This window comes from Crocuta crocuta, unplaced genomic scaffold (assembly GCF_008692635.1).
Source record: "Crocuta crocuta isolate KB4526 unplaced genomic scaffold, BGI_CrCroc_1.0 scaffold163, whole genome shotgun sequence".
Classification (NCBI taxonomy): domain Eukaryota; kingdom Metazoa; phylum Chordata; class Mammalia; order Carnivora; family Hyaenidae; genus Crocuta; species Crocuta crocuta.
Window position 1 is genome coordinate 2,681,552 of NW_027529533.1, and position 14,405 is coordinate 2,695,956.

Sequence of the window (14,405 nt, forward strand, 5' to 3'; positions counted from 1 at the left end):
CTGAAGTAGGAACAGACAATTAGCACAGACACAAATATTCACCTTGTAACTCTGCTAAAATCTTCAGAAGAGTAAACTTGAGTTTGTGAAGGGTGCAGAGCAAAGGTAATTGCCCATTTTTCTTAAATAAAAAAAAAAAAAAGAAAAGTCACATAAGGTTAACATTCTGTTTCCTGGGAAAACCTCCAGGAGGGAGACTTGAGGCAGGCACATTCCCTTTGACCTGAGATTGGAGAAGATTGATGGTCTGGTCATTATCAGGATGTTCCTGTTGATAATTTAGAATGCTGCAAAAGCATCATTGTTCATCTAAATACCACTTTAGAAATTTCCAGTTTCCCTCATGAGGGCAAGAGAGGTAAAGATGTGCTCATTATCACTACACCTGGCTTCTGAAAATTAGCCATATTCCAGAAGGATCACTAGAAGTCAGGGTAAGCCTTTCTGCAGGGTGAGTCGGAGGTTCCCCATGCCTAATTAGCCAGGATTAAATTATTCAGCATCACAAGGGAAACCAGTTAGGACTTCCAATTATAATTCAGAAATGTTTTCTGTTTTACATTGCAATAAAAATAACATTCTGGACTAGAAAGAATCAGATCAGGCACAGTTACAGGAAATGCTGGGGGAACAATTACCAGGAAGTGAAATTAGAAAGCTTTAAATGGATGGGTGAAACCTGACTGGAATAAACATAGCCTTCCTTTCAATAAATTGCTGGGGAAATGGTCTTCATGAAAACAATGAGGTCTTTAGCCTTATGGGTCATGAACATTCCAAGGAACCATCCAGTTTTTATAAGATTGGTTATAATCATGAATGGAGTGGGGTTGGGCATTAAATTCTCACTTAATACTACAGTTTGCTTTGCCAGTTAAACTTAGCCATTATGCAGGGCAGAAGGCTGTTTCTGGCAGGGTGTATTGTATTTTACTGAATGGCAGTGATGAGTTTATTAAACTAAGAGGATTTCAGTTTAAGCCAACTAATGATGATAGTTGTCCTTCTTTAATTGGTGAAAATATTAATGAATCTCTTTGCCTTCACTCAGAATATTCATTAATGACAGAACTGCTTAACAGTGAATATAAAAATCATTCCTTTCAAAAGGGTGAGAAGGAGGAGGTAAGGAATCTCATGACAATTGAGTTTCAGAACTGGCATCTAGAATTATTGGGCTCTGATCTTCAGAGTCAATTCACTTGTTTCCTATCCCAATAAAGCACCTTGATGAGACAGAAATGATATTGGGACCTAGAAAATACTTAAGAATATTGTCTGTATCCCAAGTTACAATGTCAAATTGTATATTGAAAGCTTCTATTTACATAATTATATTTGAATATATTCTTCATAATTTATCTAATCATATAATGAAGTAGTGCTATCCAGAGTGGATTATACAGCCAAAGGTATTGAACTAGTCAGGCATCTTTCTCATACGGGATGAGAGAAGACACTATATGAGCCTCATCTATGTCAAACACATTCTTACACATACTGACTCTTTTAATCCTTACAGTACCTGTACGGGATAAAAGTGCATTACCTTCATATGTCTCCTACAACAGATTTCTACAAATTTAGTGACTTAAAATAATGCACATATATTAACTTATAGTTCTGGACCTTGTAAATCCAAAATGAGTCTCCTAGGGCTACAAATCAAGATGTTGGCTGGGCTGTGTTCTTCTGGAGGCTCTAGAGGAGAATCCAGTTCCTTGCCTATTCTAGTTTCTAGAGCCTTCCTGCATTCCTTGGCTCATGATCCTTTTCTGTTTTTGTTTTTTTTTTTTAATTTTTTTTAATGTTTATTTATCTGAGGGAGAGAGGGAGACAGAGAGTCTGAAGCAGGCTCTGTGCTGTCAGTGCAAGGCCTGATGTGGGGCTTGAACCTACAAAACTTCATATCATGACCTGAGCTGAAAACAAGAGTTGGACAATCAACTGACTGAGCCACCAGCACCCTCTTTTTCTGTTTTTAAAGCTGATAGTTGTTAGAATCTTTTATTATGCTATATCACTTGGAGAATGGGTCTTCTACCTCTCTTTTCCAAATTTAAAGACTCTTGAGATTACTAAGAGCCCACCCAGATAATCCAGGGTAATCTACCTATTTTAAGGTCAGCTAATTAGAACCTTAATTTCATCAGCAGCCTTAATAACACCTTGCCATGTAAAATAGCATATTTACAGGTTCTAGGGATTAGGATGTGAACATATTTAGGGGGTCTATTACTGACTACTATAGAAAATGTTATTATTACCCATTTTACAGGTGATAAAACAGAGATGTTAAGAAAGCACAAAGTCACGTAGCTATGAGGGATTAGGGATAGGATCCTGACACCAAAGTCCATTCTTTTATTTTGTTTGTTTGTTTATTTGTATTTTTAAAACATTTTTTATTTTTGAGAGAGAGAGAGCAAGAGAGAGCACAAGTCAGGGAGGGACAGAGAAAGAGGGAGAGCGAGAATCCCAAGTAGGCTCTGCACTGTAAGCACAGAGCCTGACTTAGGGCTCGAACTCACAAACCATAAGATCATGACCTGAGCTGAAATCAAGAGTCCAACACTTAACTGACTGAGCCACCAGGCACCCCTAAGGTCCATTCTTTTCATCACTATACTGTACTACCTCTTCTAATATTTTAGCAGCAGGGTATTGGATCATCCAAGCTCAACAGAATGAACAGACACTTTGGCTAGAATCTACCATGCCCCCCATAGTGGTCATGGGGCCCTTGATCTAGAGGAGTAAGTACGATGACTCCCTCTCTCTCAGGATGTTATCTGCTGGCTTTGATCTTTTACAGTCATAACTTGGGTAAGACTACACAGAACTGACAGCTTTTCCCTCCAGAGGTAGTTGCTTCCTTCCCACCTCATTAACATGTGTTTATGAAATTCTTATTGAGAATTTGTCAGACAGTAAGGTTGGCTCTGAGGAAACACAGACTAGTGAGAGATTGCTCCTGCATTCAGAAAGGTCACAGTTGTTGGCAGAAAAAGGCAAAGGAAGAGTTATAAGAAAATGTAAGAAATGCTATCACAGAGTTGTGTAGAACATCGACTTGTATTAATTCTACTTCCAAAGCATATATATTTTATTCCCCACTAATCAATCATATTAAAGCACAGATTCACTGGATCTTTTTGCCCATGTCTCCACTGGCAACCAGGGACCTTACCCCAAAGCATATTTTGACCCTTATTTTTCTCGATGGCCATCCCATATGTAGTGCAAGCCACCACTGTCTCTGTTACCTGAACAGTAGTTTCCTCATTTGTTTCCCTGCTTTCCCCTTTTAAATCCTTCCAAACTACTCTCCAAAAATCAATTTGAGTGATTTTTTAGAAAACGCAAATCAAGTCTTATCACCCCTGCTTAAAACGTTTTAGGACCGTCCAGCGTACTTAATAGACACTCAAACTCTGTAACAAGTTCTGAAACCTCCTCCAGCGCCTGGCTCTTATTCATCTCTGCAAACTGATCTCATGCTCCCCTCCCTATTGCTCACTGTTCTCTCACCAACCAAACTTTTCAAACTGCAAATATACCAAGTTCCTTCTGTCCTTGGGCCCTGGCACATGCTGTGCGTTCTACTCGGTGTGCTCTTCCTTCTGGCTCTTCACATGGCTGGTTCCTTATCATCTTTCAGGTGTCCGCTGACCTAACCACTCAAATAGGTTTTCCTTCCCTCATTTCTACCACAGCCCTTTGCTTTTTCCCTTCCATAGTTTGTACTTTCTGTAAGTGTCCTGAAAGCAGTTACCATATCTAAAGCCCAGCACAGTGCCTGGCGCACAGGAGACACACTAGTATCGTATTTTAGAGCTGTGGTTAGGACTACGAGGGAACTGGACGAGGGGAGAGAATTTACAACACACTTAATATATAGCATCTGCTGTAGTTGAAGCGTTAGCTATTATTCCTTTCTTAAGTGGATCAGGTAGTGTTTAAATGCAAAATTCCATACTTATTTATCTCTTTCAAATACATTTTAATTTTTTTAAAGGGAGAGAAAATGGAAAGGTTGTCTCAAAGCTGCCTTTAATCCCACTTTCAGCTTTTGTGTTGAACAACTCTGTCCGAGGACCTTGTCTTCCTCCATATTTTCAGGGCAGTTTTCGCTCTCGTTCCCGGTTGTCTTCCCCCTGGGAGTGGTCTGCCCTAATTGGACACAGACCACTGCTTACTTAGCTTTAATAACAATTCTGCTTCTCAATAAACAGAATTAATCTTTATTAAGCCAATTTATTCAAATAATATTCTATTCTGATTCCTTGGCGGTCTGTTTCCTTAGGCCTTTATGCTTCTGTTCCAAATTCAGTTTTTCCCCTCTTGAGAGGGCACTTCCTTCCTTACTTCATCTTCAAAGTAAACATGTTTAAAGTATAAAAAAAGCTTATGGATGGGAATAAATGGGAAGCAAAATTCCCCTGACTTTTTTCCCTTGGATCTAGCTGGTTGTCTTTCCTTTTGCTTGTTATTTTAACTAGGAGATGTATTAATGGCTAAGGCAAACTTGTTTCCTTGGTTGGAGATGGTTTGTCAGTTCAGAACAGGCCCAGTTGGTTTGATTGTACTGCTAGGTGGCCCTGGCTTACCAATGTACAGTCAAAACAGGGGTTGTAAGTCATCGTTTCCTGGCTGGAGTCAATGGGGATCAATTTCCCAGCCTCTAGAAACATCCTCCACAAATCTCTGAATGTACTTTGAAAAAAAGCTCTCCAGCCTGATTCAGTCAGCCTGCTTCCAAAGTTTATCATCTCTCTTGACACCTGAAGTTACTCTTGTTCATAGACTGAGCTGTTCTGGCTGGCCCACATTCTCCAGAGATGTTCTGTCACCTGGGAGGGCTGGAAGGTACTAATATGTTCACATTCTTGTCCCTGGTTCCCATATAATAAAACATATGGCTTCAATTAGCATATAGTCTGAGGTTAGTAGTAGATTTTTCTTTTGCTACATTAAATCCTTACCACACTTAACCTTACTTAAGACACTGCTGTATTAAGAATGACTTCTAAGGGGAATTTTTTATTCAGGTCTGATATTTTGGTTTTTTTTTTTTTGTTTTATTTATTTATTTTTTTTACAATCATGTCTTTATTAAGTTTTCATCTTTGGTTAGCAAACAGAAACTCAGTTAAAAATGAGACACTTTGCCACAGCACCTGAGTGGGATCAGACAGGATTTTGGGGAGTAGCCATTTGTTGGGGAAATCTTTGTTTTCTTCTGATAGTTGGCCTACTTCATTTTTTTCTTTATTCTATTATTATCCAGCATGTTTGCGGGGAGGGTAATCATGAAATGCCTTGCATAGTGTAAATACTTTCCATGGTGGTGAAGACTCTACATGCAACATTTCATTTAATCCTCATTATAAGCTTAAGGTAAGTAGAATTATTATATAGATTTTATATTTAAGTCAATGAATTTCTTTTTTTTAATTTTTTTAATTAAAAAAAATTTTTTTTTTACAAATAGTTTATTGTCAAATTAGTTTCCACATGACACCCAGTGCTCATCCCCACAAGTGCCCTCCTCATGCCCATCCCTCCTCCCCCCTACATCCACCAGTTCTCAGTTTTTGTCAGCATTCAAGAGTCTCTCATGGTTTGCCTCTCTCCCTTTCCCCCACCATTTCCGCCCTTCTTCTCCCCCTTGTTCCTCCGTCAAGTTCCTCCTAATCCTCCTATACGTGCAAACATATGATATTTGTCCTTCTCTGCCTGACTTATTTCGCTCAGCATAACACCCTCAAGGTCCATCCATGTTGCTACACATGGCCAGATTTCATTGTTTCTCATTGCCATGTAGTATTCCATGGTATAGATAAACCACATCTTCTTGATCCATTCATCTGTTGATGGACACTTAGGCTCTTTCCATGTTTTAGCTATTGTGGAGAGTGCTGCTATGAACATTGGGGTACATGTGCTCCTATGCCTCAGCATTTCTGTATCCCTTGGGTAAATTCCTAGCAGTGCTATTGCTGGGTCATAGGGGAGTTCTATTGTTAGTTTCCTGAGGAACCTCCACACTGTTTTCCAGAGGGGCTGTACCAGTTTACATTCCCACCAACAGTGTAGGAGGGTGCCCGTTTCTCCACATCCTCGCCAGCATCTAGAGTTCTCTGATTTGCTCATTTTAGCCACTCTGACTGGCGTGAGGTGGTATCTCAGTGTGGTTTTGATTTGTATTTCCCTGATGAGGAGGGATGCTGAGCATCGTTTCATGTGTCTGTTGGCCATCTGGATGTCCTCTTTGGAGAAGTGTCTGTTCATGTCTTCTGCCCATTTCTTCACTGGGTTGTTTGTTTTTCGGGCGTGTAGTTTGGTGAGTTCCTTATAGATTCTGGATATTAACCCTTTATCTGATATGTCATTTGCAACTATCTTTTCCCATTCCGTTGGTTGCCTATTAATTTTCTGGGTTGTTTCCTTGGCTGTGCAGAAGCTTTTAATCTTGATGAGGTCCCAATCGTTTATTTTTGCTCTTGATTCTTTTGCTTTTGGGGATGTGTCAAGTAAGAAGTTGCTGCGGTGGAGGTCAAGGAGGTTGTTTCCTGCTTTCTCCTCTAGGGTGTTGATAGTTGATAGTCCAGTCTCACATTCAGGTCCTTTATCCATTTTGAGTTTATTTTGTGCGTGGTGTGAGAAAATGATCTAGTTTCATTCTTCTGCATNACACGAACTCACAGGCAAATTTCCTAGTTTTTAGTTCTTTGCCTTCCCTCTCGAATTCCAGCCAGCCAGGAGCGCAGACACCCGGTGTCCGCGCGGCTCTTTCAGGGGCCCCAGCCGCCCGGGAGGAGAATGGTGGCAGGCGCGCCACCATTCTGAAGTCCAGCCACCAGGAGCCAGCACAAAGAAGCAGTTTGTGTGCTCAGCCCCCCCCCGGGACCAGTTGGCGCGAGGGGACCTGGTGTGCAGGTATTTGGCAAGTACGGTNCTTGCCCCCCTCCTAATTTTTTTAATTTTTACTTTTTTTTAGAGATAGTTTATTGTCAAGTTGGTTGATATTTTGTTTTAATGCCTAGTAGGAAACACTTATTTCAGGAGTAGTTTGTTCTACATAGTAGGTCTAATGAAAACTCTTTTATGCTCATTTAGCTCTTCTTAACCAAGATCCCACAAAGGATTTAAGTCTTAAGGCATCCAATGAAGATAATGAATTAACTTCTTAGCAATGCATCTGGAATGGTACTGGCTTTGTACCACTCTTGGAAGATTTGAGAAAGAAGTCACACCAATCATTTTCTGTAGAATTCAGTTCTCTGGTGGAACCCCGACTGAGAAAGACTCTGTTGTGCCCGATTCGCGAGTCCCCTGAAACCCCTAAGGAGCTGACACTGATGCATGTACAAGAGGGTCTTTATTACAAGCTCGAGCAGGGGCTCACCTGCCTACCGGTGTAGTGGCAGAAGGTGAAGCCCCGAACAATAGCGAGCAGAGTTTTTAAGGGGTAAGGGATGGGGGTGTTACAGTGCACATGTTGTACGTATAGCATCATCACATAAGCACCAATTACAATTGTACAGCACCCGTGGTAACAGCTTTGACCATTCAGTATCTGTGAGGTGTTCATTACTTTCAGTGGGACCCAATCATGACTTTTGAGGATCCTTTGAAAATGACCAATTATGAGGTGAGTTCAAAGGGCCCATGTGGGGTTCAGGCAAGTGGTGAGAAATTGGCTAGTTTGTACAGAATAGCTATCTACAGTTCCCAGCCTTGACTCAGACCACAGGAATGTTTTTTGATTAGCTGACCTGAGGGTGGTCCGAGGATGGCTTTAGCCTTGAGCAATCTGAGTAACTGGGGCTATGTGCAGCCCAAGGTTGCTCTTAATGGAGGCCTTAATTTCAAAATGATGTTACTTGGGCTCTTCAATTCTAGGGCATCTAACGTGTACTTTAGAACTAAGGTTTTATGGAATTAACTCTTTGTGAGATACTCAGGACTGTATTAGAGATGAAGCTTCTGAAGTTTGTACTCAAGGTCCATCCATCACATGAACCAGGTGAGATTGGGTGTTTGCCTTCAGTTTGTTTCTTTTGGGTCCAGACCTTCCTCTTGTTGGTGTCAATAGAGTATACTCATACTGTAAATCCTTGTTCTAGTCTCAGTTCTGTGACCTTTTCTTATTTCTCCTAATCCACATTACAAATAATAATGTGAACCCTCCTATGTCACAGGAGGACCAAATAAGAAAATGTTTTTGAAAGAACTTTAGAAAATATAAAGCCATATAACTATTGTAATGATCCAGGTGATTATAACTGTAGGAATGGGCAATGGATCTAGATAGATCCATATAAGCATGGGGTTCAAGTCCAGATGGATACAGTAGATCACATACCCAGTTCAGACAACCAGGAAAGTTGGCTTGAGGTGTCAGTGATAGGGTGCTTGGTACTGAAGAATGAGGGTTCATCAGGTACCTCAAAGAGGGAGTGTCAGAGCAGGGAGACTGCATCTGAGAGAAGGAGGGTAACAGCACTCAGCTGGAAAGGAGTGTTGGAGAGCTGCAGTCAGGGGAGATCCTGTCAGCCTGAGAAAAACGTATGAAGAATGCCCCTCAGCCATTATGTGTTATGTTAGTAAAATTCAGTAATGGAGCAATGGACAAAGGAGAACACTGAAACTATTTAAATTCCCATATGCCTAAGTATACCAGGAGATGACAAATCAAGCCATGCGCTCAATTCAGCTTGTATTTAGGGGACATTTGTGGAAACCACCGCAAAGAGATGAACCTGTCTTGGATTCATGCATGTAGGAATTCACTGTCAAGGAGGACAAATGTGTATTAAAAAAAGCTACATAAGTTGGAAATAATGATAATAATTAATAATAATAATGGCTTAAAATGATTGCATACTTCTTATGTGCCAAGCAGCATTTTAGGCCCTTTCCTTATTTAATCCCTGCAACAACTCCATAAGAGAGCTACTATTATTGTCTTCTCCACATTACAGTAAGGGAAGTGTAAGTGACTTGCCCAAGGTGATGCAAACAGTGATTGGCATAGCCACATTTTGACTCCAGAATGAATATCCCTATCCTCTATAAGGCTGCTTTAAGGCAGATACTGATAAAGTGCTTGTCGGTAGAATGACCTTAAAAGCTGGGATGGCACAGCCAGATAAGGCCACAAGAAATAATCAGAATTTAATTGAATATCATTTTAATATATTTAAGAGTTATAAGGTCCTGTCAGAATGAAGAATATGAAAAAATGCAGGATTCTGTCATATTCAAAGATTTTAGAGCTAAATGAAAAGATATTTAAAATCTTAAGAGCCAAAGAAATTCAAAATTCAAACAGGTAATGTAACAGCCTGAGTGAACTTAAAATTCACTTCTCTTTTTCTATGAAGCTCCCATTATGGATTGTAAATAGGACTCAGTAGGCCTCATCAGGAATTCAATAGGGACTGGAAAAACAATAAAATGGAAGATAAAGGGGAAGGAAGAAGATAGAAAACTAGAGACGAGTTGAATAAATGTTGAAAAGATTATGAGTTTGAGATATCTGGTGACTTATTTCAGGGAACAGAGTGTAATTAAGTGAAATACTTTAAGGGATATGAATAGTTTGTCCTAATCTTCATTTAACCACATATGCCTTCAGGATGATGTATATGACCAATGTATACATTAATGAAAGTATTAAATTCAATAGATTAAGTGTGTGGTAAATATTCAGGTCAGACGATATTAATAGAACCTACTGTTTATTGAGCCATACGTTTCAGATATTTTGGTGAACAGTTGCTGTGCATTTCTCATTTAACACAGGAACTCTGTGTCCTGTGCTTTATGTCTTACTAGTATTTCTATTTTATACATGACAAAATGGGGCTTANGTAGAAAACTAGAGACGAGTTGAAAAAATGTTGAAAAGATTATGAGTTTGAGATATCTGGTGACTTTTATTTCAGGGAACAGAGTGTAATTAAGTGAAATACTTTAAGGGATATGAATAGTTTGTCCTAATCTTCATTTAACCACATATGCCTTCAGGATGATGTATATGACCAATGTATACATTAATGAAAGTATTAAATTCAATAGATTAAGTGTGTGGTAAATATTCAGGTCAGACGATATTAATAGAACCTACTGTTTATTGAGCCATACGTTTCAGATATTTTGGTGAACAGTTGCTGTGCATTTCTCATTTAACACAGGAACTCTGTGTCCTGTGCTTTATGTCTTACTAGTATTTCTATTTTATACATGACAAAATGGGGCTTACAGAGATTAAGTCACTTGCTCAAGGTTACATGCCACTTGCTAGTAGGTTTGTGTTGAACTAAAGTCCACCTGGTGTCAAGGCCATCATGGGCATGTCTAACCTTAAGTAGTGACATATCACGGTTGGGGCAGAATGTATAGAGCTGGTTTACACAGTGAGTAGGGGTATTTCAACTGACATTGTTTAGAATTTTCTTTAAAAAAATTTTTTTATGTCTTTATTTTATTTTGAGAGACAGAGACAGAGAGCGAGTGAGGGAGGGGCAGAGAGAGAGGGAGACACAGAATCTGAAGCAGGCTCTAGGCTCTGAGCTGTCAGCGCAGAGCCCGATGTGGGGCTCGAACCCACGGACTGTGAGATCATGACCTGAGCTGAAGTCAGACGCTTAACCGACTGAGCAAGAATTTTCAATGGTATTAATAGAAAACAGATTGACTTTAAGTTGGTTTTGTTCTTGTTTAAAAATTCTCTGCATACGACACACCATTTTATTGTCCGTACTCTAGACAGTGAGGAAGTGGGAAAAGTGAAAAAAGGAAGAGAAAGAAGCCAATAAATGGTTATTACTCTGGGCAACTGGGGTTTATTCCCAGTGGGGGCATTCTGAGAAACTGCATGGGCATGCCTCAGAAGTATGTCCTCCTCCCAGAGGAGGACAGGGAGGCTGAGATGATTATCTACCAATTCCTGTCCCTCTTTGGTTGGGGATTTGAAGGTCTATTCCATGTATTTAGAGGTTAAGCCTGCTTTATGTCAAGCAAGTTCCCCTCCGGAGAAAGTCCTCAGATAGAGAGGCAAAGACGCACAGGTATATGAGGTGAGAAGCTATCAGCTTGTTGTGAACCACTAACTTCATTAACTTAAGGAGGATCTGGGGTTACTCATTAACAATATTCATCGCACCATAATTTGGTTTAAGGAACTTGCTGTGAATATGTGCCCAGCCAAGTTATTATATTAAATGGCTTGGTTGTATTTTGATTTGATTACAACTTGGTTGGTTGTATTTTGATTAGGGGAGCAGATGCCCAGATTCATCTTGATATCTGGTATAGTTATTTTGAAACTGATTGAAGCAAGTCAGTGTTTTGTGTTTGGGTTATTGGTGGAAAAGAAGATATATTTTTTGAACTGTGCTCTTTATCTCTTCTACTGAAAATTTTTTCAAAGAACAGCAGTGACTTCCTGATTATTAGTGTCAGTGACATTCTCTCAGTTCTTAATCTCTTTTACCTCGTTATGGATGCTTGCACTATTGCCCATGCCATCTCTTTCTCTTCCTCTTTTCCCCCAACCGCCTTCTCTTTGTTCTCATTTTCCTTCCTCTCCTCCTACTCCTCCTCCTCTTCCTCATTCTTCAATAAATTTGCTATGTTTTTTCTGGGCAAAGGATGATGGATGAGGTGAGATGGGATTTCAGCCAGAACACAAGCTTCTGGCTGAATCTCATTGAGTTCATTTTGGTCAGTACAAATGGCAAACCTGGGATAACTTTAGACAGAAAAAGGAGTTATTTTATTAACATCTGACTCCTTTCCATGAGAAAGTCCATTGAAGATAATGCAGCTTGGATGAACATTGCTTTCTACAGAGTGTGGTTGGTGATATGTAGGGGACTGAGATGGAAGTTTACCTGATCCTACAGCTAGTCAGAGCTTACCTCAGAAGCAGTATAACCTCATTTGGCAGTGGAGAGTAGACACCAGCTGAAGAAACCTGTCGTCCATGGCTATCTTGGAAAGATTATGGGTGTGTGGCAAGACTGGCTATACCCAAAGGAGTGGAAGCTTTTATACAGAAACTTAGCAATAGATTTGAGTATCAAATCAGATGCTATAAAATTCTTATTACAGGAAATCTGAATTTGCACAAAATTATATTTCCCAAGAAAGGAAACTTTTTAAAAGGAAACTTGAACTTTATAGTTTGACAGGCTATTTGCTACCAGAAATTCTGTAGAAATTCAGATGCAACATTAATTTTAGGTGATTATCTCTTCTTTTTCACATTGAGCTTTGGCATGTAGTTTGTTTGGTTTTTGAAAAGGGATTACAGAACCCTCTGAAAAAAATGCAATTTAGGTCTATATTGTATTAGATGGGCTGCTTGGTGGCACAGACCATACACACAGATGCCTAGTGAAGTTTCTGATTTATTTAGCCAAGGATTCAGAAAATTCATAGAACCATCATGGGCACATTGAATAAAGCAGATGTCATCTATTCTGGGCAACTTTCCTGGAACTCTAAAGTCCCCAAATGAGAGCTAGTGGTTGGTTTGCCTGGTGTGGCAGCATCAGGGAAGGAGAGAAAAATAGTTTGGGGATATAATTTAGAGGCAGAATAAGTGGAACTTGTTGATGGATTAGATGTGAAGGCAGAGGCAAAGAGAAATCAAGGATGGCTTTTGTTTTTTGAGTTGGGCAGTAGAGACAGGGCAGACTAGAAGGGGAGAAGTTTCCCTACTCCTGTCTGATCAGTTTTATACTCACTATCCAGACATTCAAGTACTTCCATGATATATGCCATGATATATGCCCAACCCATTTTTCCAGTCTGAATGCCTAGTCCCAGACAAACAGGATTTTTCCTATTGAACTTTCAGCATACTTCAGGGTCTTTATTTTTGCCCTTTTCCCCCCAGCTTAGAATGTCTTCTCTTCTCATTCTTATTAATATCCTCCCTGTCCTGAATTCAAATGATGTGTCATATGGTAAATACCATTGTAAGCAGTAAAGTGTTCTACAAATCTTAACTGTTATTGCTGGTAATTCAGTTCATAGACCATTTCCTTTATTAAGTCATCTTTTATTATATTCAGTGGGAATACTTACTCCCTGCTTTAAAGCACTGAGCACTTTGTTAAGATCATGTATCTGACAGTTATTTTTAGTCTGTTTGTGTACATAGTCTTACTCTTTATTATAAGTTCCTTAAAGATGTGACTTCACGTCCTAAAAAAAGGTAAAAAAAGATGAGATATAACAAAAAGGTGTGTACAGTATAAATGTGTGGTTTATCAAATTGTTGTAAAATGAATACCTGTGTAACTCACACAGGTCAGGAAACAGATGAATGTGATTGCTAATATAATCAGGTGGGTTTTTACAGATAATTTCAATCAGTGTATTTACTCAAACACTTAGATTTTTAAAGATGTCTTTATTTAAATTTTATTCCTTTATTTAAATCTATTTACTTAAATTCTTTGTGTTTTATATACTAAAGGTGTTCCTTCTATACTGAACCTATGTTCTTCAAAATTTCTGTACTGAATAATTTTTATCACACAATGTAATTTAAAAAATTGGATTATGGTTAAATGAAAGTTAAATTAAATTGTGCTTCTGATCGAGATAGAGTTATAGGAACTAGATGTACCTACCAAGTGAAAGTCGAACTCCAAACAGATCAAGTAGAAGAAAAAGACATTTTATCAGTTACTATAACTGTACTTCATATGTTCAAGAAGTTAGAGGTAAGATTGAGTATGTTAAGTAGAGACATGGAAGATACTAAAAAAAATACTTTAATTGGACTTTAAGAAATAAGAACTCAATGAGACTTACAGGAGAATAAACACTGTAGAAGAAAAGATTAGTGAACTTGAAGACATAGTAATGTTAACTATCCAAAATGAAATGCATAGATTAAAAAGTCTAAAAAAAATAAACAGCATATTAGTGAGCTAGAGGGACAACTTAAACTGGCCAAATACATGTGTAATTAAAGTTCTTGCAAAACAAATGGACAGAAAAATATTAGAAGAACTAATGAGAAAATTTGGCAGCTCATTCCTGTAGGAACAGCATAAGCCAGAGGACAGAGGAGAAACATCTTTAAACTGTGGAAAGACAAGCAATCAGAACAAGAAAAAAAGTAAAACAAAACCCATTCAAATTAAAATTTCATAATAACAAAATATCTTCTAAAAAATCAAGATGAAATAAGGATTTTTTTTCAGACATACAAAAGATGTTTAACTGACTGAGCCACCCAGGTGCCCCTTAGACATACAAAAGATGAAAGAAAGAATTATTTGCCAGAAGATCTACACTAAAAGAGACACTAATGGAAGTTCTTCTGACAGAAGGAAAATGATTCGAGATGAACACCTGGATCTACATAAAGA

The 14,405-nt window shown here is 38.8% G+C and overlaps 1 protein-coding gene across 9 annotated transcripts in view; it reads left to right on the forward strand.

Moving 5' to 3' along the window:
- The window catches only part of LOC144229229 (uncharacterized), a 360,150-nt gene that overhangs the window by 132,784 nt on the left and 212,961 nt on the right, over positions 1-14,405 (forward strand). For 4 of the 9 annotated variants that reach the window (XR_013334410.1, XR_013334409.1, XR_013334408.1 and 1 more), the window contains exon 1: positions 6,870-6,942. The exons of the other annotated variants lie outside the window; for them this stretch is intronic. The gene's annotated coding sequence lies outside the window, so the exon portion shown is untranslated. Of the gene's footprint in view, positions 1-6,869; positions 6,943-14,405 lie in introns of those variants that run through there. 9 annotated transcript variants of the gene reach the window in all.